Raw genomic sequence first — 23,272 nt, forward strand, 5'->3', positions numbered from 1 at the left:
CTTCAGGAGAAAGGAGAGCAGTCAGAACTTGGGGCATTCCCTTCAATAAGAAATGCAGTCCTCTAGCATTGAAATCTCTCACTTGACAAGCAACTCAAAAGACTAGTCTACTGGGGATGTGTCCCTGGCTCCAGGGTAAACAGAAGAGGCAAGACTGTATGGAGTAGAGGATGGGGGCAGGTAGGATAGGATTCTACGCTAGATCCAGGAAGCGTCCACAAAAGCTGATGTCGAAATAGAGTAGAGGCCTGAGAACCAGGTGAACAGGTCCATGTAAGCCCATGTGGAGGGGACTGAGTTCAGAACAAAGCAGGAAGACAGGCAGGGGACAACAGAAAACAAAGCTGTGTGGTCAACACTCCAGGAGCTAGAAGCCATGAAGCCCAACCAGCAGGCTGAGCAATTAAGGTGGGGAACCCAGAGTACATGCCAGAAACTAGCTTGTTCCCGAAACCTTCAGAGCTACCAATACTACCAGCATCATCTCCACCACAACTATCATCACCAGCCACCATCCCACCATCACCACCATCACCATCACCAGCATCAGTAGCATCACCATCACCTCCCCCTCCTCCCCACCCTTGCCATCAGCACCATCACCATCCTATAATCACTACCATCACCCCAACAGCAACATTCACTATCACCACCCCCCTCCCTACTATCACCAACACCACCACTGCTACCACTAATATCACAGCCCCACCATCACCACAACCACTATCACTACCACCACCCACGTAACTGATATGACCATCACCCCACGACCATCATCCCTCTAGGATGTCCCCTTCACAAGCACAGAGGAACTGGCAGAAGCTTTGAAATTTCAGCCTTCCCCATCAGTCTCTGAAAATAGAAGGCAGCAGTACTGATACAAATTATGGCCACTACCCAGCTTAAAAAGCAGAATAGCTACAGTAGATCGTGATTTTAAATAAAATAATTTTCATCCAAGATATACATATATTACATCATTTCTCAAAATTCTCACAACAGCACATGAGGCAGGTATTGCTAGCCCCATCTTACAGGTGAGGAAAATGAACCTCAGGGACACTTACTCGCCCAAGATCACACAAATAGAAAGTGACGAGGGCTGGATTCACACTCCATTCTACCTGATTCCACAGCTGATTCTATTAACAGCTCTGCTGTGCTGCCTCTGAAGAAAATTAAGATACACCCAAGTCCTTGAGGGGTTCACTGGCAATGGGAGGGGCCTGTAAACATTTCAAAACAATGTGAGAAGTACTGCGAATGTACTAAGGAAGGAAGAAACTAACTCTGCTGGGAGGTGTTGGAAAAGACTGTACGGAAGATGTGACATTGATGCAATCATGAAAAAAAGGAGTAGAAGTTCACCAGAAACAGCAGTGGAGGGGAGAGCATTCCACGTGGAGTGCTGGCAGATGGGAAGGACACAGGCAGTGTTGACTCACTCCCGTTGGCTCTGCTGATTTTCCCACGTTTCACCTCTGGCCTGACCGACAGCCTCCCCTCAGGTCTGGTCAAACTGCCAGCTTGTCTCTTTACATCCGCCGAGCCATGCAGCCCTCAGCCATAGACTCAGACACCTGTCTTAGCCTTTCCTAACTCTGGAACAAATTCCGGAGTCCAATATGTCCTGCTGCCTCCTGAGGAAGTCTGGGACAAAAGGATCTGGTCTGCAGGAACTCAAGCATCCAATACCGGGCACCAAACCAAAGCATCAGCCACAAGGAGATTAAGAGCGGAGGCCAAGTGCTGGTCAGTCGGTACTGACCAAGAGGCTTCTTAGATGCCCTCTACTTGGGCAGAAACTATCCTGAAGCAAATTCAGGATGGAGCACCCAAATAAAACAAGTGAGAGAGTTGAAGTTATTGCTCACCTGCATGTCACCAAATTGTAGTAATATCCCTGACATCAGGTCACATAATTCAGTGCTTGGGGTATACATTTTGTCATGAGGTCTTTCGGGAAAGCAGATTAGAAAAGGAATGGCTCAAAGCAAGATGTGCCATGGTGGAGACTAAGGTGGGATGTGACAATGACTGCTTTAATTTTTTTCCAAGTCAAAAACATTGCAGCTACGTCTTTGGGCTTCAAACTATGGGTCTGCAAACATCCATTTGGGTGTTTTTGAGTAAACTCCAGACTACATTCTGAGAAGACCCTCAACACTTGGATCACCCCTAAGCTTTCTTTTCAGAAATATGTTCTTCTTAGACACCTCAATTCTTAAAGGAAAACATCAAGTCTACCCTTAGCACAATTTCTCACTTAAATGACAACAAAGACTAGGTCCTTCCCAATTCTTACCCAGCTATCAATCTCAAAACCACTGTCATTCCATTCACTTAGGAATCAATATTTATTAAACACTTATTATGGGCCAGAAGCCTATTCTGTTCACCTGGAAGGTACAATGACAAGGATATAGGTTCCCTGTCTTTTTGAAGCTTACATTTCAGTGAGGATTGACAGGAATGAATGAGTGAAAAGAAAACTACATGAATAAGGTGATTTCTGACAGTAAGGGAATGTGATAGCAAATAAACAGGGGAGGAGGGGGCTCTACCTTAGATGGGCAGCCAGAGGAGGTCTCTCTAAGATGGTGAGGTTTGAGCCGAGATGAGAAGAATGAGAAGGTGCTGGGCACATGAAAACCCGGGGAAAGAGCATTCCAGAACAAGAGAACAGAAGGGCAAAGGCCAGACACAAGATTAATCTTGGCTTATTCAAAGTACATAAAGAAGGCCAGGGACTAGGGGCAGAGACAGGGGGTGCAGAGCAGAGTAGTAAGCAGGAGAGCTGAAGACAAAATCGAGTTTGGCAGGAGTCAGATCATTACAGAGCCTTGTAGCCCACAATAAGGAATTTAAATTCTATTTTAACACAATTGAAATCCACTGGAAGGTTTCAAACAGGGGAATGACATGATCTGATTTCTGTTTCAAAAAGATAACCCTGGAAGCTGTGGGGAGAAGGGATCTGGTGGTGAATGGAAGAAGGGAGATGCAGCAGGCCAGAAGACAGATAATGGTGGCTCAAACTACGAGTTAGGGCAATGGCAGGAGAGATGGAGAGAAGTGGATGGATTTGAGATGGCTTTTTAAGATAGAACTCACTGGAATATTATTCAGATCTAACATTCCAATATCAATCCAAAATTCTTTGAAGAATAATATTTTGGGAGTATGATCTACACAGCATATGCAAACCATCAGTTCATCTACATCAGTCATTTTCACGTTTCCTTTAAGATGCCTCTAGAATTGCTGCAGAGAGCGTGAGGAGGTAAACCGGAAAGGTGGTCTAGATATAGTCCCCTCCATCAACCAAAGCATCTCCAAATATGTTCATTACTAAGGACAACATCCACAATTTCATTTGAAGAAAGGGTTTTGTATGCTAAAACCAGACTTTGAAAACCACTATTGTGATAAGGCAGAGTCTGCCTAACTGGATCAAAGAGCCATTATCTCTTTCCTTCCAGAAATAGAGCCATCAAAATTTTTAGGCTTCACATGGCTACTCAGCTAAAGACCACATTTCTCAGCTAGATGCAGCATCATGGCAAAGTTTAGGCCAACAAGGTATGAGCAGAAGGAATATGTTTAACTTCTGGATCATTCCCTTAAAAATGAAGCTACTTATTTTCTTCTTTCCCCTTCGAGCTGCCTAGGAAACGGTGACAATGATAGCAGCCACAGTGGACCCAAAGATGGACTTTAAATGTTGAGAATGGCAAAGCCTAACCCCCAGCCTGGGTCCTTAGACCACTGATCTCTTGGAATAGAGCCATCTACCCACTCTGTGAACTGGCCACCTACCTCTGGACTGTTAAGTGAAAAAGAAATACATATTGTATCTTTTGGTTTCAGTGTTGCAGCCCCTTAGTATAAACCCAGGCAGAGCTTCAACAGCCAACGAGTGATCTACCATGTCTCTCATTCCCTCTTCTGCATCAAACAGAAATGTTCCAGGTAGTAGATGCTCTACTGCAGTGAGAACAGCAGCAAGCAAGCCCCCAGCTAACCCAGGAGATGCATGGAGTGTGAGTGCAAAATAAGCCACTGTTGTTTTTAGGGAAGTTTTTATTACTGGAGGATCCTCTAACCTACCCTGACTAATACATCTTGGTTGAAAACAGCTGCTCTTAAATCTTCACCTGGATTACATGAGACCAGAGAACCACATCCATCACCCGGGGAGTTTTGAAAAATATTGATGCCTGAGTCCCACCCCTAGAAATCCTGACTGACAGGCTGGAGTGCAGCCTGGGCATGGTGATTTTTATATACTTCCCTGGTGATTCTAATATGCAGCCAAGGTTGAGAATCACAGATATTTGTGGGCCATATAGCAATGGCTCCCACATAATTGCTTTTATTGAACTGTACTCCAGTATGATAAGGAACATTATCTATATACTGAAGGATATTATAAGAAACAACTCCAGAATTGTGATAAGGTGTCACTTCATGGTTTAATTTACTATCTTACACAGTGTCAACTCTATGAGAACACAGGAGAAATTTCTCCCTCGTCTCAGTGTGGGAAGTATTTGTGCTTTTCCTAAACAAGTTTACCTTTACCCTTGGACATTGTAAATCCTGTAAATAATCTTGCTTTCCTCTCTTTCTAGTTCCCAGAAAGTTCAGAGTCAAACTTGACGCTCCCCATTAGCAAGTGGCTAGGATTTCACTGGCACACAATTTGTGTGCTCAGCACACTGTCTTACCCTTGTTTTCTCCTTAGTTCATTTTATTCCCTTGTGATATCATACAGGCTAATTTAAGTCATTTCTAGAACAAGGAAGGATATAAATATATTTTTAAATAATAAATAGGGAGCATGTGCCACTGACTGGAAGACGGATGAAAAGGAAAACAGTCAAGCACTCCAGCTCCTCCAAACAACGTGAACACACTAGGTCTGTCACAAAAACATCCACCAGAGTCTACTTGTTAAATAGTTAATGTCACTTAAAAACAGAAATTCCTGCTTCATTTACTGGAAGGTGGGGAGCCCTGCTGAAGCTGAATGCTACATATCATGCCCTGAGAAACGAGGGACAAGCAGGAAAGTCAGTACTGAAAGCTCCTAATGCAGGGTTTTCAAATGATAAGAATCCATCTTGCGGTTCCATTCACCTTCAGCAAAGTTTCAACGCGGCAACTTTCGTTACTCTTTATTATAGATTGAAAGGCCCATTAGCTACTTGTTCTTCCTGGGGGTTGTAATAACCATAATAGCAGGAGCTACACAACTCTTCAGCTGACTTCCTCTTAAGAGCTTCCAGGATGCACATCTGAAAGGCATCTCACCACATTTCACAAATACTTCATTCTTGACAGCCCACTCTCTTCTTTGCATATCCTTTCAGGCTGGATGCATATGCTAGAAAGAGTTATAAACTCCAGCTCTACCTCAAATTATCTTTCCTCTTGTAAACTTCTCCACATCATCTCTTTGCTGCATTCTAAAAAGAATGTCCGGGGCCAGCCCAGCGGCTCAGTGGTTAAGTTCACACGTTCCGCTTTGACGGCCCAAGGTTCGCTGGTTCGGATCCCAGGTGTGGACCTACACACTACTTATCAAGCCATCCTGTGGCAGGCGTCCCACATATAAAGTAGAGGAAGATGGGCACAGATGTTAGCTCAGGGCCAGTCTTCCTCAGCAAAAAGAGGAGGATTGGTGGCAGATGTTAGCTCAGGGCTAATCTTCCTCAAAAAAATAAATAAATAAAATAAAAAGAATGTCTTTGTCTAACACTTTCAATAATATTTGATATTGAATGAGCCTATGTTTCATGAGTTCACATCAGCAGCTAAGTGTCACAAGATTTCCACAAACTACAGAATATAGTGTTTTCTACCAAGATGGATGAGCACACACACCTGCGGACATAAAGTCCTATAACACTAGAGCTTGGAGGAACCTCAGAGGTCACCTAGCCCACCCCACTCAAACCTCTATTTGGCAGACAGGAAAACAGAGCCCCCAAGAAATATCCATTCAGGTAGTCACTCCTGTATTAATACTGGGTGATGTCCCAGAATTTCATTGTTTATTGAGTTATTTGAAACTTGGTATATATTTTCTCATTAAGAAACAATGTTACAACAGGAAATTAGACCCCAGATTAGCCTACAAAATTATATTTAGGATGGACGGTGGTGATGATAGCACAATAATGTGAACGTACTTCAATATCACTAAACTGAAGTACGTTCAGTGAACAAGGTAAAACTTTATATGTATTTTACCACAATTTTAAAAAAACAACCACCTTATTCAACCCATAAAGTGGCTGAAACATGCGGCACAAGCGGAAGGAGGAGCAGGAGAAGGAAGAACTTCCCACCATCTTGCCTGGGTCCACATGAGGGTTCTTCCTTGAGTAAATGTCTGGCTAACGGCTTCTGCAGCGTCCATTTTCCCCTCCATATATCACTAGCTCCCAAAATTCCTTTAGGGAACTGGTCCTCCCCATTCTCAGCCATGGTGGGGCTGACCCCAGTCTCATCTCTAGGAGTCACCAGCCACTGGCTTCAGGCAGTCCTCTGGCTAAAGTGTTGGTTCACGGGTCATTTCAGGCCAATAAGACTCAAGAAACATGCGTGTGTGTTGTGTATTGTGTGTTGTGTTTCATGGAGGCTGGTGCTTCTGGGGGGAAAAATCTGCCTCCTCTTCCTTTCTCCTGGAGCTACCATAAGAGAAGCTATCTTTCCCTCTGAACAGGGCAGAAGATGAATGGGAGATCCTGAATCACTGTGGCCACTGCTGCCACCATGACAGGTGCTAAACTGAGGCCTAAGCCAGAACACAGAATTGAGCACAGAACAGCATGCAGTGTTGAAAGAATTGCACAGAAACTGAGTAGGAGCCCTGATTAAGTCATAAATCTCTGGAACAAGCCATACCTGAAGCCAGCCAGACCTACCCCTGGACTTTTCACTTGCAGGAGCCAATAATTCTCTATTTCGCTTTAGCCAATTTGTGTTGAGCTTCTGTTTATTTGCAACTGAAAGATTCCTAACAGATACAGATCCAGAACAAAGTTTGAAATAGACCAAGTTTGATTCTCATTCACTACCCCTTCTGAAACCATCTCCTACCAGCCACTATCTTTCTCCCCAGGCACCTAGTACCCTCCTTCTGTCCAAAGTTTTCCATTCTAATCCCCTATCCAGGCCTTTAATATTACCTTCCCCTCTCCTCTTACTTCTAATTCACCCCCCTCAATGCAAATTTATAAAACAAAAATAAAGAAAAATACAGAAATTATTATGAATATGTTACCGCTCAGTCTAAAAGAAGATTCAAAGTTTGTCTGTGCCTACATCGATTTGTGTGGGTCCACATGCATGACAGTCGCTGCTAGAAGCAAGTTTCGTGTACAGTCCTGGGGCAGGGTCAGAATGATGTCTGCTCCCCAGTATAAGCTAGAGAGAGAGATGCAGGTAGAAAGTACGGAAGCTGGCTTAACCAGGGAATCTGTGAGATGGAAGGCAGAGAAGGTGTCACTCGAGGGCCGAAGGACAGAACGTGACCCAGAGTTGGGGAAGTCTGGAGCACACATTGTCCAGAGAGGCTGAAGACTATGGTGCTGTCTGCCACCTTCTAGGTTTTGCCTGAGAAACAGCATCTGAGTTAGAAGGAAGCAGTGTTCTCACGGACAAAAGCAGAGCGGGGGGGAGCCGCCTTCAAAGGCTTGTGTCAGCAGACATCAACGAGGGACAGGGTGGCGAACACCCCTTGGACTCACAGAAATGAGTAAGATATCAGGAGGCAAGGTGTCGAGGTCCCATGTGTACAAGGAGCAAAGGTGAACAAGCAAAATGTGGATTATTAATGTTGACACCCGACAACTTCTCCTACTCCTCCTGCCTCTTGTCCCACATGATCTGTTAGTGACAATGTCCACGTACACCTACAGGCTCTCGGGCCACAGGGACATCCAGGCCACACAAAGCAGAATTTAACGGTGAACACTCAGAATATCAGGGAGCGCCGAGGAGACCATATTACAGAGCTTCATGGAGGAGAAAGTTCTAGAGGTGTTTGACAGATGGAAAGATCATCATGAGGTGGAAATGGTGAGACCTTCTTCAAAGAGAAGTAATGGCATGACGGAGGGGCGCAGGGAAGAAAGTAGGGGCTGAGTCCAAGTCTGGGCAGGTGTGCTTGTAGCAGAGGCAGAGGGGACCAGCTTTCTGATGGCAAAGTAAGGGGAGGCCAGTGTGTGTGAAAGGACAAACGGATCCAGGGAGCCTGAGGTCTTTGTGGGCGAGCGTGTCCGCCTTGTTGCGGTGGCCCATGGAAGGGGGTAAAACGGGCGTATCTGTAAGTATAGGTCAAACTGCAATAGGTATGAATCACCAGAGTCCCTTAAGACTCCTGCGAACGTCCACATTGTTAAAATAGGCTGCTCGGGAACCCAAAGCATCTTGAAACTGTTCCCACTTCAGAGAGAGGACGGAGAAGAGAAGCATTCAGGTTTGTGAGAACAGGTCTTCTGGGGCGGGGCACCAGCCCGCGCAGGCTCCCGGACCAGCCCTGACTCCCAGGCCCATCCTGAGGGTCCCGTCAGTTTCCACAGCGCTCTGTGCTTCTCCCAACGTCGCCCCGGCCTGGTGAAGCGCTCCGAGGTCTGTTTTCTGTTGCTTTAAGCGGGGCCACAGCTGTGTCAGGAGCCTGGATAATGGTGGACCTTTTTAGCGTATTTACACAGGTTGGATATATTTCAGTTTTGCCTGTCTGCACTTTTTAAATAGCCTGCCACACCCACTAAAAAGAAATAACTCTAGTGAATGTACTTAATGCCACCAAATTATACACTTAAAAAATGGTTAAAATGGTAAATTTTATGTTATGTATCTTCTATCACAATAAAAAAAAGTTTAAAAAATATCAATGTCCTTCCTTTTCTTTTTAAAAACTAATACTTTTCACTCTTCCTATGCAGAAATTTAAACAAAATACTTGGAAATATTAAATTTGCATTTTATTGGGTTTAAACCCTGAGCATCTCTACTCATATAGAAATAGCGATAACAATAATAATAATAAAATTCCTAGTACACATTACTCATACAATGTGTATTTGCCATAGTTTTTTAAAAACTATATTGTTTGGTTTAATTTTCATTTTATGGTATCAAAAGAAATATTTGTATTATAGTAAAGTAAATGAATATGACAGCCAACACCAAACGGAAAACAGCCTTCCCCACCAGAAGGTCTCCCTACGACAGGGCGGCCAAACGAATGAAAACTATCCCCCCAACTAAACCACCTCTCAAGCTTTCTGAAATTAGCAGAGAATGTGCGCAGCTGACCTATTTCTCTCCCACACAACTGTGCTGATAATTGACTTTTGTCCCCCAGGGAAGTGCTCAAATATAACTGAGCAGCACCTGGCACATAGAGAGTGCAGTTTCACAGACCCAATAACTCCCATAAATAGTGTACTTAGCTTGGGACTCGAGCACTCTGCTTCCTCCTTAATTCTCTCTCTCAAGGAAGAAATATTATAATGACCAGAGCCGAGTTATTATGAACATCTAGAAAAAATAAAAGAAGTATTTTGAATTGTAAGTACCCAAGACATTTCTATTACTAAAAATTATTGAAAACGATGGCTATAACCACTTACATTGTTCAGACACTTTTCTTTAATCCCGTCGACCCCATCCTATTCCATAAATCCCCTTCTACAGAGGAGACTCACTCAGTTTTGTTCAATCTGATGATAAGAAGGCCAAGGTCAGGGGTTTGATTTCCATGCAGGTCAAATCGTTTTGCCCCCTCAGAAATTCGGCTTTATGACCTGAGGCTGCAGAACCAAAATAAATATAAATACCATCTGCCCTATTCAACACCACAACTTGAAAAGCTCTCCGGGACACAGGCTAAGGAAAGGCAAGTCCCCTTCCACACGCAGGCCAGCATGTGCACATTTAGACCAGGACTACAACCGGAGCCCCTCGGGCTGGTGTAAAGAGTATGTTAATGAAAAAATCTGAAGCCAGTCACAAAAGGTCACATATTACTGTATGATTCCAGTTACAAGAAATGTCCAGAACAGGCAAATCTATAGACAATGAGAGTAGATAAGTGGTTTGCCTAAGGCAGGGTTTGGGAGGAGGATGCTGAATGACGGCTAATGGGTACAAGGTTTCTTTTGGGGTGATGAAAATGTTCTAAAATTAGATTATGGTGATACCAGAATACAGCCTCTGAACTGCTGAAAGAATGCCTTGCCCTCTTCTGTTCCACATGCACAAAGAGGCCAAATAAGAAAGCCATGACACGGGCTGGCCTCGTGGCCGAGTGGTGAAGTTTGCGAGCTCTGCATTGGCGGCCCAGGGTTTCGCCAGTCCAAATCCTGGGCGTGGACATGGCGCCACTCATCAGGCCATGCTGAGGCGGCGTCCCTCATGCCACAACTAGAAGGACCCACAACTAAAAATACACAACTATGTGCCAGGGAGATTTGGGGAGAAAAAGGAAAAAATTAAAAAATTTAAAAAAAAATAAGAAAGCCACGACTATATAGCACTCTAACCTTAACAGTGATCATCTCACCCACCTGTTCGATTTGGAAACAGACTAAGCATTTGAGTTAACACTAGCCCTGGGCCCTTCAAGAAGAAGGTTAGGAGAGCACAATAAACTCATCTATATAAGTTACTATGCATTTCCATTACTGCTGGTCTTTCCATCATTAAAGCATTAAAAAAGAAATTGCAAAAAGAAATTTTTTCCTAAGGAAAATTCCTAATTAGGAAAATATTTCCTAAAAATAATACCATATTTGGACACCGTCAACACTACAAAAGTTTCCCATTTCCAGCAATTCTGACAACCAGGAAAAATGCAGATTCTTTTCAAGTTGATGTTTACAAAATATTTCCTCTCAAAACAAAGACTGCAGGCACAGTAATTAAATTGCAACCCTGGAGAAAGACACTTCCACCAACAAAGAACATAAAATGGGAAAGAAAATAGGCACAGTTTGTCATCCAAATGATTACAGTGAAATGATCAGAAAGATTCAGTAGATGTCACATAAGCTTGCCAGCCCCTATGTAATTAATGTTTGCAGTACAGAAAGTACAAATCCTGAATGTCTTCCCTTCAGATTCAAGTAATGACCTCTGCTCTGTTTTATGTGTGTAATAAGAAACCGTATTCTAAAGCAGAGAGGAAAGTCTGCAGAGGGGCCTGTTTACTTGAGTTAAAATGAGAACTATCTTCAAGGAATTTGAAAGCAAGGTCTCTTTCAAGCCAGGTGTTGATAATACATCAGCCTTTCCTATTTCGGAAAGCAGGTTGCCACAGCACACAGCTTGTCATTACTGTTACTTGAAAGCAGAAAACTCTTCCCTTAAAATTGAATCTATAATTTAGTCTTTTCATTAGTTCAGGCTTCTATTTCTAGTCCTGTCTTCTCTCCCTGCCCCAGTTCACATGGTTGAATCCATGTAAAACTCCTGATTTTTGCTAGAGTCAAGCTCGTAACTTACACTCTTCTAGAACAGAGAGCGCTGTATTCTACCTCAGTGTTTTCCTGGCTCGTGGAGCAGGAGGGCATGTAACTGTTCAAAGACAGGACAGTCCTGGCTGCTTCAATCAGAAGGTGTGTTTATGGGGGTTCATTGGGGATAACAGCCAAGCCCTCTGGAGACTTACCAATTTGATGTGTTCTAATTTGGAGAGGTATTACAGAGAGAGTGTGTGATTGGGAAAGGTCAAGGAAGTGCTTTGCACAGCCCCCAGAGGAAATATTGGGGCAACACCTGGGTTCAAAGGAAGTGAAAGCCATCCAGGGGCTCTGCCTACACCAGGCACCCCCGCTGAAGGACAGGCTCAGAGGATCAGCGTTTCTGAGGCCTGTAACCCATTCTTGGCACACACTCCTGGTGGGAAGGACGCTCCGGCGAAGGGCGAGCAAGTAGAGAGGGCGGCACTGTTCTAGAAAGCACTCTGCTCCAAAATGTTGCTTAAAAAGCATGCAGAGGCCAAACAGAGAGAGCTGCAGAGCAGAAGCGGGCCTGCATGCCCCGCTCCCCACCTGTCTGTGGATGTTTCCTGGAGTCTTCAGTGAGTGTGAGTGAGCTGCAAGCCCGCTCGCCCTGGTGAGGGCTCATATCTGAGTCTGAGCCGCAGAAATGAGACCAAGAAAGGGCCAAACTGGGAGGAAGAAGATGAACTTGGACAATGCCATGACCTCAGCCAGAAAACATGCGTCAGAACTAGATTTGCTGGGCCCAGCTTAACCCCCTGAGTTAGCAGACTCCGCAAGGGGCAGAGAGACTGGTTTCTGCAACCAGCTATACCATGTGGTTTGACTAAGCCACATTCTCTTCGGCTCTGCCCTTGCTTTTTCCCTTGATGAAGGAGCAGTCTCTGCTCCTTGATACCCAGGGACGACACCGTCTGGGGCAGCACGTGGAGTAATTAAGACAGAAGGGCCACCGCAAAGCCAAGGTCATTTTCAGCTAAAGTTTCCACACAGCACCCTACAATTTTCCAGAAATATTAAAATTTGAATCCGACTTCATCTAAGTTTCCATAAAATCTTACCATCCTAAACTGAAGGATAAATAGTTCTTTCTTCTACAAAAATGAGATTTAGGGAACTCTGTGTGCCTAGAACAGAGACTCAGAGATAAGCAAAAATGACTGGTTAACTGGTTGGCTACTCTTAATTAGATACCTCAATTGGGAGTTTTGTAAATTCAGTTTTATTTATTCAAGAGCAAAAAGGAGGCAGAGTTCTTTCTTGCTGTCAGATCTCATATGGGAAGATGCATTCCAGAAAAAATTCACAAAGGAAACAGTGTGAATGTTTCCTTAGAGTTCATTGTAACTGGATTATGCCATTTAGCAAAGCCCTTGGGCTTTGGTGACCCCATCACTGGGGAATGTTTATTTGATGGTTGATTTTGCTGTGCCGGGTACTTCCTTTCCCATCTGCTATCATTTTGTAACACACAGGCTGACCCCTCTCCCTTCCCCTCTCTTTTCCCTGAAAAAATACAATAAATAAATAAAGACATTGGTACTGAAAAAAAAACCTTCCAATTTTGCTGATGAAAATGATTCATTATTGCCTTCCATGCAGCTAAAACATACTAACAGTTGCGCCAGTCCTCGCCTGTTTCCCTCAGATTCATCCCTCCTCTTTCCCTGTCTGCTTTCTACCTCAATGGGGCCAAGGCCTGCAGGCTGTTTCCCAGCTGGGCTCAGCCAGTGGGAGGCACTCCCAAGAAACTAAAGACACTAGGGTGCGCCGTTGATGGGGGCGGGCGGTGGTCAGAGTATTTCTCCCCATCTTCTCCACCTCTTTGCAGATGCACCTTCTTTGGCACCCCATGGTTCCAGCACCTACCAGGTGATTGTGGCTCCTGGGCTCCCATAACAGTTTCCTCTCCTTGTCCTTCTAGCCCAGAGGTGATAGTGGCTTCCTGCTGTTGCTAACTTCTAGCTTCCGCTTCTGAGCTCTCCCATCACCTGTTTAACCATGTTAAACATTCAAGTGCCTGGGTTGTAAAAACTCAAGTAGTTTTGTTTCCTGGTTCGCCGCTGGCTAATACAATGACTAGTGAGTAAATAAATAAATAAGTAAATCAACAAACCTCCATAAACCAAGAACCATGCAAACAAAAATTCCATCCTATGATAAAACTGAGAAAAAAGCGACAGTCTCCAGATTCTCCAGTTTTGCCTTGTTCTTCACAGTAACCACACAAATTAAGAATATTTCTAGAATCTAAGAAGAATAAGCTGTATATGTCCTTTCACAAGTCCACATCTATGTGTGTTTGTGTGTCTGTCTTAGTTATTCAGGGATGAAGGGTGTTGCGGTAGAAAAACTGTAGACTCTGAGTCAGGGTCCCCTGTCTCAGTGGTAGAACTAAGCAAGGCCTTAAGAACTCAGTGGGGACCCTTGGTAAGCCCTTGTGGAAATTAATGAAACAAACCTCAACCCAGCTGGAGTCAGGAGGCCCATAGGGGGCGCTCTCACATCCTATCACACGTCTTCAATTACTCCAAAAAGAAAGAGATGTAGGCCTACATCTCTGACAGCAAGTCCAACTACTTTACTACTGAAGGAAGATTTCTCTCTCTGCCTGTCGACGGCCCAGCCAGTGAGAAATGCCACAGCTCAGCCAATGAGAAGCCGTCGCCCTGCTGAACTGTTACTTTCCTCCAAAGGACTTTTGTTCTATAAAAGTGAGCCCCTTTGTTTGCCTCTCTGGATTAGCCTATAGTTCACCATAGCATGCACACCCCAAATCGCAATTCTTTTGGCTATTCCTGAATAAACCCGTTTTAAGGGTAACATAACTGGCTAATTTGCTTTTTAAGTTTACATATATGGTGTCAGAAAGTGGAATTCAAAGAAGGTGACCCCCAAGAGACCGTGACCCCCAGAATCAAGCAAAGTACCTGCACTGAACCCCTTGTGGTCATCACTTCTGTGAGCTGCCACCTGCTTTCAGTTTGATAAGTCTCCTCGCAGATGCCAAGCTCCACTCCCTTTGTGTTCTGAGCTCTCCAACATTATTCAGGATCAGGAGAGGTTTTGCCCTCTGAGAGGGACGGGGGGGTGCCTTTGTCCTCCTGGTTCAAGGCATCCTTGGGGTAAAGGCATCACCCTTGGTGAGTACCCAGTTATTTTCTGAAAGTACCACAATTCTTTCTGGGGCTCAGGCTTGCTGAGAATCAAAGAGTTTTTCTTTGGTTTTCAGATTCCTTTTGGAATCTGGTTTAGGAATCCAGCAACTTTCTTTCTTTTTTTTTTTTTTTTTAAGATTTTATTTTTCCTTTTTCTCCCCAAAGCCCCCCAGTACACAGTTGTGTATTTTTAGTTGTGGGTCCTTCTAGTTGTGACATGTGGGATGCCGCCTCAGCATGGCTTGATGAGCGGTGCCATGTCTGCACCCAGGATCCGAACTGGTGAAACCCTGGGCTGCAGAAGCGGAGCACACGAACTTAACCACTCGCCACGGGGCCAGCCCCCAGCAACTTTCTTTTTAGATTCCTTTGGGGATCAGGGTTAGGATTCTGGCATCTTGGATTTTCAGAGGAAATTTCAGAAATGGAGTCCCAGTCATCTAAACGTTCTGAAGGAAATCCTCATTCAGGGACACCAGCTGGGTTTATGTTTAAGAACTATGGGCCCCCTACATGCACATTTTTAACTAAGTGGGTCAAACTAACCAAGAGTAGACCAGAATTACAATGGCCATTATGGGGAATTTTCAATCTCCCCAAACTCACTTTTCTTAATACCAAATTGGGAGACCACAGCTCTCTAATTAAGCAAAACTAACGGTATGTCTATTTTCATTGCTACCTGGAGGCTTCTGAATGCACACAGAATTCTAAAATCGCCTCGCTACAAGATAGTGTCTAAATTAGCTGAAATAACTAAAACACAGGAAGAACAATGTGGCTTCCGAAGTCTCCTGTTCCCCGCCTCCTTCTTTGTCTCAGGCACCATCTTGTTTGTCTTCCCAGACTCCGCCCCGCAGCCTCCTTGTGCTCAGGCTCCATCCCTGGCACCATCTTTCTCACTCCCCCTCTGTGAAAACTTGCCCCTTTAAAATCAAAGCCTCTGAGGATTCAAACGCTAAACCCTTAATTACCATTTCTAAGTTAACTGGAGCAAATAAACAACTAGAAGAAAAAAGTGTAAAAAGCAATTACCCCGGACTTTTAATAATAGACAAAATGATTCCTTATAGCATGCAAATAAGAAAATCTTTAGTAAAAGACTTTGGCCATCTGAATAAGTAACCTTAATTTAGTCCATCTGCAAGAAATACAGTTTGGATCCAACTATTCTTTTGAGTTTTGTACCTGAAACATGGCTTAAGTTTTTTAAATAAAAGCTATGAGATCTCTGTCTGTGCCTGTCTGTATGTTATATATGTCTATGTATATATGTTATAGAGATGTGATATTTTTCTACCTCTGGATGGTATTGCTATAATTGATTTGTAAAAGAGCTCTATTTAATTGACTTGAAATTAAGTGCTTATAAGTTAAGTATTCCTAAATCTCAGAAATATAACAGAAACTAACCCAAATGCTTTTCAAGTTTCCATGATCTAGGATTAATGTTTAGGAAAGAAAAGCCAGCCTAAGGTTGTTGGTCTAATTAAAACAGGCATGTCTTTAAATTAAGAATACAATTCCATTTACAATTGCAACAAAAAGAATAAAATACCTAGGAATAAACTTAACCAAAGAGGTGAAAGATCTCTACACTGAAAACTACAAAACACTGCTGAAAGAAATTGAAGAAGACACAAAGAAATGGAAAGACAGTTCGTGCTCTTGGATTGGAAGAATTAACATCATTAAAATGTCCATACTTCCTAAAGTAATCTGTAGATTCAAGGCAATCCCTATCAAAGTTCCAACAACATTTTTCACAGAAGTAGAATAAAGAATCCTAAAATTTATATGGAACAACAAAAGACCCCAAATAGCCAAAGGAATCCTGAGAAAAAAGAACAAAGCTGAAGGTATCACACTCCCTGATTTCAAAATATACTACAAAGCCATAGTAACCAAAACAGCATGGTACTGGCACAAAAACAGACACACAGATCAATGGAACAGAATCGAGAGCCCAGAAATAAACCCACACATTTATGGACAGCTAATATTCGACAAGGGAGCCAAGAGCATACAATGGAGAAAGGAGAGTCTCTGCAATAAATGGTGTTGGGAAAACTGGACAGCCACATGCAAAAGAATGAAAGTAGACGATTACCTTACACCATGCACAAAAATCAACTCAAAATGGATTAAAGACTTGAATGTAAGACTCGAGACCATGAAACTTCTAGAAGAAAACATAGGCAGTGTGCTCTTGGACATCAGTCTTAGCAGCATATTTTCAAGTACCATGTCTGACTGTGTAGGGGAACCAAAAGAAAAAATGAACAAATGGGACTACATCAAACTAAAAAGCTTCTGCACAGCAAAGGAAACCATCAACAAAACAAATAGACAAGCTAACAATTGGGAGAAGATATTTGCAAACCACATATCAGATAAGGGGTTAATATACAAAATATACAAAGAACTCATACAACTCAACAACAAAAAAACCAACAACCCAATTAAAAAATGGGCAAAAGATATGAACAGAGATTTCTCCAAAGAAGATATACGGATGGCCAAGAGGCACATGAAAAGATGCCCAACATCATTAGCTATCAGGAAAATGCAAATCAAAACTACAATGAGGTATCACGTCACTCCAGTCAGAATGGCTATAATTAACAAGACAGGAAACAACAAGTGTTGGAGAGGATGTAGAGAGAAGGGAACAATTGTACACTGCTGATTGGAGTGCAAACTGGTACAGCCACTATGGAAAGCAGTATGGAGTATCCTCAGAAAATTAAGAATAGATCTACCATATGGTCCAGCTATCCCAGGAGGTGGACTTGACTCTAGGTTTGTCTCTGTGGGAAAAGCTTTCTTCCTGTGGATCAGAGTGAGTGCCAATAAACAGATGATCAGGAATCTCTCCCTGACACTAGAAGAGTTGGCCAACTCCACAGCCAAAGCAGTTTCAGCTCAGCAATGATTGCCTAACTCACTGGCCAAGGTAGTTCTGGATAATCGTATAGCCCTTGATTTTCTACTCACTGAAAAAGGAGGTATCTGTGCAGTGGCAAACACCTCCTATCCACATGGATAAATGCCTCTGGGGAAGTAGAAACCCAGTTACATAAGATAAGAGAGCAAACACATTGGCTACAACAAATTTCACCCAACAATCCACTGTCTTTTGGTTTGTTCAGCCAGTTACCTTTCCAGTCTGGGCTCCTGGTTTAGAACCATCCTGCAAACTGGGCTAATAGTATTGTTCTTAATCTTACTCTGTATACTTATTTAAAGTTCTATACCTATTGCCTGTCAAACCTCCATAAAAATTATGTGTCCGGGGCTGGCCCCGTGGCTGAGTGGTTAAGTTCGTGTGCTCCACTTCAGTGGCCCAGGGTTTCGCCGGTTTGGATCCTGGGTGCGGACATGGCACCACTCATCAGGCCATGCTGAGGCGGTGTCCCACATGCCACAACTAGAAGGACCCACAACTAAAATATACAACTGTGTACTGGGGGGCTTTGGGGAGAAGAAGAAAAAGAAAAAAAGATTGGCAACATGTTAGCTCAGGTGCCACTCTTTAAAAATAAAAATATTTAAAAAAAAAAAAACACATGCCACAACTAGAAGGACCCACAACTAAGAATATACAACTATGTACCGGGGGGCTTTGGGGAGAAAAACGAAAAAAATAAAATCTTAAACAAATAAAAAATAAATTAAAAAATAATATAAATAATAAAAATAAAAATAAAAAAATGATGTGCCTGATAAAGTGATGCTGGCTCGACACTTTGAGATGATCTCCAATGACTATGACCTTGGCAAAATATATACTTTGTATGGGAAATGCCTGAGAGTTCTCATCCTAACCTTCCTTGTTCCTCAAACGTTAGCCTAAATGGTTTCCAACCACCATGTACTTTCCCTCCAATGTGGGACACAACAACCAGGAAAGGTCCTTCATAGTATGAAGGGACAAAACCACTACACACAATGAACCTGACTCTTGATCAGCAATGCTGTTAGAGAAAGATCTTGATCAAAAGGGGAAAATGTGGAATTGATCAAAGAAACCTCAACCAAATTGGAGTCAGGAAGGCCTGTAGGAGGAGCTCTCATGCCCTATCATACATCATCAATTACTCCAAATAGGAAGAGACTAGGCATGCATCTCCAACGGGAAGTATAACTACTTTACTACTGAAGGAAGATGTCTCTCTCCGCCTGGAAACAGCCCAGCCAATGAGAAACATCGCAGCTCAGCCAATGAGAAGCCATCACCACCCTGAACTGTTACTTTTCACCAATGGACTTTTGTATGGAACAGTCCCCCCCTACTCCCCTTTTGCTCTATAAAGGAAAGCCCCTTCCTTGGTCTCTCCAGATTTGCCTATGGTTCACCATAACATGCACATCCCAAATTGCAATTCTTTTGGCTATTCCTGAATAAACTCATTTTGAGGGTAACAGATCTGGCAAATTTGTTTTTTAAATTGACAGTCTTTATGTCCTTGGGTCTATGTTTTATTCAACTAAAAATGGGAGAGTGAAGTACTTTCCCTCTGCAATCTCTTCCTGTTCTAAAATTCTGTGATTCTAAGTTTATGGATAAATTTTGCATACATGCCTCTAGGCATATGATTATTCTTAGAGCTTATTCTATTCAACAAAGCATATACCTTCTGTTGATGAATTTGCATTTCATCAGAGAAATGTGTCTATAACCAGTGCCCAAATTATAACTCAAAGAATTTTTTTCCAACTTGTTTTATTATAGGATCAATTTAGTATCTAAATATGTTTAGATCTCTAAATAGAGTGTGGGCTCACTGAATTATTGTAATGATCATCTGATTAGCATACCTAAAAAAACACAAGGATCCATGCTCTAAGGTAGATAGTTCCAATAAAATCTTCCATTCTGCATGCTCTTTTGTGAGGTGACCTTGCCGCACCCCATCAAAAAGCAGAGTCTATTTACCCTCCCTTTGAAACTGGGCTGGCCCTTTGACTGGTTTTGACTTAGAGATTACAACAGAGTGATGTCATGTAGCTTTTGATACTAGGTCTTAGGAAATCTGCAGCTTCAGCCTTTACTTGTTGGGATAGTCCTTCTCGGAACCCAGCCACCATGCTGTGAGGAAGCTGAAGCAACCATGCTGAGAGGCCTCAGTGGAGGAAAACTGAGTGCTCTGCCAAAATCTCTAGTAGCACTCTCAGCCCACAGCCAGCATCAAATGCCAACCACATGTGTGAGGCTATTTTAGACCTTTCAGCCATCCCAGTGCCCAGATAACATCACACAAAGCAGAAATGTCTGGCTAGCACAGAGAAATAAAAAATATTGTTGCTGCTTTAAGCCACTAAATTTAGGAGAGGTTTGTTAGAAGGCAGTTTCTCCCCATTAAACAGAGTTAATGTTGGAGCAGAACCCTATGATTAAAATACGTCAAGCTAGTCTTCCATCCATCCGCTCCTTCATTCACTTGAATGAATACTTATTGAACATCCACTATACTAGATGCTGGGGACGCAAAGCAGACCAAATGCAGACATGTCTCTGCCCTGGTGGAACTTATCACCTGGATGGGAAGACAGACACTAACAGAGAAATTTAAGTACATGTTAAATTATAATAGTGAGGTACTATTAAGAACTGGCACAGGGCACTCTTGGGAGCCCCTAGTGGAGGAACTGATCTTATCAGAGAGGTTAGAAAAAGAGGCAAAGACTAAACTTATGTCTCAATGAAGATTAAAAACTAACTAGGCAGAGGGAAAACAAAAGCCCTCCGCATAGAGGGCTCAGCATATGCCAAGTGCCTATGGCAGTGCGGAGGGTGACATGTTCGAACTCTGTGTTCAAAGCTGAGATCATGGCTCAAGATGAGGCTGGAAGCAGCTAGGGGCCAGGCCATGTAAAACTTTGCAGTCCTCATAAGGGCAAACTTTACAAGGAGAGGTCAACAAAATAATCCCACTCTGAGCCGGTTTTCTCTTTGAACCCCAGTGGGAGTAACCTAGAGTACTCCACCACATACACTATATGTGCAGTGACAGCCAGGGCTATTTCTTTCTCTTTTTTTTTCTTTCTTTTTGTGAGGAAGATTGGCCCTGAGCTAACATCTGTTGCTAATCTTCCTCTTTTTGCTTGAAGAAGATTGTCTGCTGAGCTAACATCTATGCTACTCTTCCTCTATTTTATGTGGGATACAACCACAGCATGGCTTGACGAACAGTACTAGGTCCATGCCTGGGATCCGAGCCTGTGAACCCCATGCTACCAAAACGGAATACAGAACTTAACCACTACATCACCAGGCGGCCCCCCATGGGTGTTTCAATACTCAGTGCACATGGGCATTTTGTCCACACCTTTCTTCCTTGCTACAGTTCCCTGTATTATTTGCATACGTCCATGTCTCCATAACTACATAATAAAATCCTTTGAGTACAGGGGCTGTCTCTCATTCATCTTTTCATTGCTCCTCCACAGTAACCAGCACAATGCTGGGCACAAAGCAAATGTTTAACAAGTGTTTCCTAAAAATTTAAGACATGAATAAATAATCCATTCATAAAGAGCCTGTCAGGAGTGATCTCCTGGGAGAAAATTCTACAGCCTCCCTTGGAAAGCCATTCCACTGAGAGCAACACTCTTAGGAAAGTCTTGCTGTAAAATATCATTCCTTTCTCATTGTAGCCAATTCTTGAATTTCATCCTCAATGAAGGATGAGAACAGTCTATCACATCTCCAAAGAACACCTTCGTGTACACTGTGAAGATCGTCACTGCGTCACCCCTCGCTCTCTCTCCTCTCCATGGCAAAATACTTAATCTTCTCACCTTTCCTCAAAGAAACCATTTAGTTGTTCCCTGGATTCATTCCAAAACCTCCACCCCTCCTAAATTGTGGAGGCTAGCAATCTAGTAGACCAGGAAACAAGGTCAAAGATCCCGGAGGGACTTTGCCAGCAGTCCTCAGAGTAGAGGCAGGCTCTCTCTCTCAGTCTGCTTGTTTTCATGCCAACTCACATATGTGCACGTGTATGTGTGTGCACACACCATGTGTGCATGTACACACACATACACTGAAACTGTACAGCTCAAAGAATAAACATTGTTTGATTAGGTGAGTTTGCCAACTGTCCTCTGTCCTTCACCACCAGCCCAGTCTTACCCATCTGATTTGACACATCAATTTCTTTTTTTAAGTGAAAGCTTTCCCTCCATATATTTGCAAATGACGTGACAGAGAAATGAGCGGCATTATTTTTATTGGTATCCTCACTATCATCTTAATGTGCAAAAGCATCACACAGCCCGTGAAATAGCACCAAGAAGTTCCATCACTCCAATGTATCAAGAATTCAAAATCAATAAATCACTGGTCATTCTACAAATAATGAGGCTCTAATAAGAAAAACAGCTGTTGTGCTTTTTTAAAAAAATGTGGTTTTGGCATTTGGGTGAAAGCTGTTTAATTTTATTTTTAAAAATATTGTTAAATCCCATTTGCAGTAATTTCTCTCTTGTCAAAGAAATAAAAATCCCTCAGTTATTTTTATTGTAGCCATTATGGAAGTCCATATTATGCCATTCAAATGAGATCACGTGTAAGACACTTACTGAACTGTAAATGCTCCCAAACATTATGTATTATTTTTGTGCAGAAAAAAATAGGAAGATTGTGTATATAACACAATTACAACTAACTCCTAAATTTAAATTAGATCATTGTATTAAACCAACAAACCCCGGTTTCAGAAACACATAAAACATACTAGTTCTAAAAATATGCATTGGTTGAAATTATTCCCAAAATTATTCAGCATGTAACGCCTTTTACATTTTTAAGCCAACACATGGCAGCACATGTAAGAGGAACTTATACATACATTATCTTGCCTGTATAATAAACATCATAATTGTTTACTGGAGTAAATTGAGGAAAGAATACGCATATTAGAAAGAATATTGACTGTTTTGTTTGTGCTTGGAAGAATAAAGCATTAGTGAAGTGACAGTGGAGATGAACTCAAAACTTTTAGCAAAACAGCTCATGGAATACACTGCTGAATGATTAGTATTTCTAAGAAAATTACAACCAAAAATAGGCACCTACAAAATAAACATCAACAAAACCTCAAACAGTCACATAACTCAAAATTTTTTTAAAGATGAAGAATGTCTTTGACTTATCAAATATGTAAATAAGCACTGCAAAGCGGATAGAATGCACTGTTAAAATGAATTCAGAATTCAAAATATGTTTATTTTAATAATGCATATGCTTAGTGCTCACTGAGTGAAAGAGTAGTAGTAATTTCTTTTTATGCAGAAAATGAAGATCTGCATAATAAATATCTAAATGTGCTTTATAGATCCTTCAGGAGAGGTCCGAGTCCAATTTTGAGTCTAATACCCATTCGTCGTGGATAACCTGCTTAAACTGATGACAATCACTAAAGAAACGCACAGCGGCTGCCATCATAGGTTAAAAACACATTACACAATGCTCTGAGTGACCTACAGGGAAAAGAACTTCCCAAGGTCACTCCAAGCAGCCCACAGCGGAGCTTAGGTTAAAAGAAATCCTCCCAGGTCACCCGGAACGCAGACACGTCGACAGTC

The 23,272-nt window shown here is 42.6% G+C and overlaps 1 protein-coding gene across 1 annotated transcript in view; it reads right to left on the reverse strand.

Moving 5' to 3' along the window:
• The window catches only part of CACNB4 (calcium voltage-gated channel auxiliary subunit beta 4), a 236,232-nt gene that overhangs the window by 211,348 nt on the left and 1,612 nt on the right, over positions 1-23,272 (reverse strand). The gene's annotated exons all lie outside the window — the stretch shown is intronic.

Source organism: Equus quagga, chromosome 4, assembly GCF_021613505.1.
Source record: "Equus quagga isolate Etosha38 chromosome 4, UCLA_HA_Equagga_1.0, whole genome shotgun sequence".
Lineage (NCBI taxonomy): Eukaryota > Metazoa > Chordata > Mammalia > Perissodactyla > Equidae > Equus > Equus quagga.